The sequence below is a fragment of the Palaemon carinicauda genome, chromosome 15 (assembly GCF_036898095.1).
Source record: "Palaemon carinicauda isolate YSFRI2023 chromosome 15, ASM3689809v2, whole genome shotgun sequence".
NCBI classification, from domain to species: Eukaryota; Metazoa; Arthropoda; class Malacostraca; order Decapoda; family Palaemonidae; genus Palaemon; species Palaemon carinicauda.
Genome location: NC_090739.1, coordinates 126,535,257 through 126,537,756, shown reverse-complemented (window position 1 = coordinate 126,537,756; position 2,500 = coordinate 126,535,257).

The following is a 2,500-nucleotide window of genomic DNA, read 5'->3' as shown; positions in this document are numbered from 1 at the left end:
ATATTCGACATTCATCGATTTGAAAAGGGAATTTCTATCAGTTTTCTTTTTCATTATTAGAAAATAAAGTAGGCGAAAACTTTAATAGACCTACACCTTAATAAAAATAGGCCTATAGATGTTTACGAAAACAGCTGTCATCACCCGTCAGAGGAACCGTTATCCAAGAAATCTATAGGCCTATACTCCGTCTGACATATATTCCCGATAAAACCACACTTTTATCAGACGTATTGTTATACATAATCAGACAACGTGTTCTTGAAATTTCGACAAATTTGACCGCATTTCGCAATTATGGGACCAAAATCCTTTTCACATATGTTGGATAAAATGACCCCATAACCTTTATTTTCGAGTGGGACACTTCAAATTTATCTTTGTGTACCGTTTTGATAAGGAGCCAAAGGTCGTTCTATAGAGGCCATTGTTTTGGTAAACAAAGTGTTTCAATGATTTAATTTTCCTCTTCTTCAGGGGAGTGAAAGACACGAGGTCATAATGATAGTATTACTATTATTATTATTATTATTATTATTATTGATTGCTAAGCTACAACCCTAGTTGGTAAAGCAGAATGCTATAAGCCCATGGCCCCCAAAAGGGAAAATAGCCCAGTGAGGAAAAGAAACAAAGAAAAATAAAATATTCTTAGGACAGTAACATTGAAATAAATAATTCCTATATAAGCTTTAAATACTTTAACAAAACAAGAGGAAGAGAAATTAGATAGAATAGAGCGCCCGAGTGTGCCCTCAAGCAAGAAAATCTAACCCAAGGCAGTGGAAGACCATGGTACAGAGGCTATGGCACTACCCAAGACTAGAGAACAGCGGATTGATTTTGGAGTGTCCTTCTCCTAGAAGAGCTGGTTACCAAAGATAGCTGATTCTACAAGGGAGTTAAAACCACATGAAGAGAAATAAGATAGGTCAGCGTGCCGGATTGTACCCTCAAGCAAGAGAACTCTAACCCAAGGCAGCGGAAGTCCATGGTACAGAGGCTATGGCACTACCCAAGACTAGAGAACAGTGGTTTGATTTTGGAGTGTCCTTCTCCTAGAAGAGCTGGTTACCAAAGATAGCTGATTCTACAAGGGAGTTAAAACCACATGAAGAGAAATAAGATAGGTCAGCGTGCCGGATTGTACCCTCAAGCAAGAGAACTCTAACCCAAGGCAGCGGAAGTCCATGGTACAGAGGCTATGGCACTACCCAAGACTAGAGAACAGCGGATTGATTTTGGAGTGTCCTTCTCCTAGAAGAGCTGGTTACCAAAGATAGCTGATTCTACAAGGGAGTTAAAACAACATGAAGAGAAATAAGATAAGTCAGCGTGCCCGAGTGTACCCTCAAGCAAGAGAACTCTAACCCAAGGCAGTGGAAGACTATAGTACCGAGGCTATGGCACTACCCAAGGCTAGAGAACTGTGGTTTGATTTTGGAGTGTCCTCCTAGAAGAGGTGCTTACCATAGCTAAAGAGTAAATGAAATAAACAAAAAACGACAGATTGGCGCTACTGTGCGTACGAAGTAACATGATAAAATCGTATCTAAAAGGCCAAAGAAAGATGACGAAATGGATAAGAACACAAATTAATGTCAAATTCTTATCGCCCGGCTCTGTCTTTCCATCCGGTTTTAAAATGTCCTTTTTTTTACCGGATAGGACTTCGCTGACGTACAGTAACATGCAGTATGACTACAGCGAAAAGAACAGTTTGATTTCCTGACTAAACAGGAAGAATTCAGGAAGTGGATACCTTCGTTAACGTCAAAGGAAACTAATCATATCCTTATGTGCAATATAAACTTACCGGCAGAGTGATTTTCAAGGCCCGTCTACACGGTTGAATTTCCCAACCAAGAATTGAACGTTTATTTTTGTGCAAGTTCTCGAGGCGAAAATGGTTGATTTAGTAGGTTGTTTCGCAGTATTGTTAAATAAAAAAATAGCTAGCCAGTTTTTCAAATTGAAAAATAAAATATCGAGTCATTTTTTTTATGTTCATTAGCCTATATCCCATAACAATTACATGAAAATATCCCAACCAAGAATTGAGCGTTTATTTTTGTGCAAGTTCTCGAGGCGAAAATGGTTGATATAGTAGGGTGTTTCACAGTATTGTTAAATGAAAAAAAAAAAATAGCTAGCCAGTTTTTCAAATTGAAAAATAAAATATTTAGCCATTTTTTTTTTATGTTCATTAGCCTCTCTCCCCAAACAATTACAAAAAAATATCCCAACCAAGAATTTAGCGTTTATTTTTGTGCAAGTTTACGAGGCGAACTGGTTGATATAGTAGGTTGTTTCACAGTATTGTTAAATGAAAAAAATAGCTAGCCATTTCTTCAAATTGAAAAATAAAAATATCTAGCCATTTTTTTTTATGTTCATTAGCCTATATCCCCTAACAATTACATGAAAATATATCGATGACTTTTTTTAACGATATTTCATGAACGGAAAAAGACAGTCAACTTCTAAAACTTACTAACTC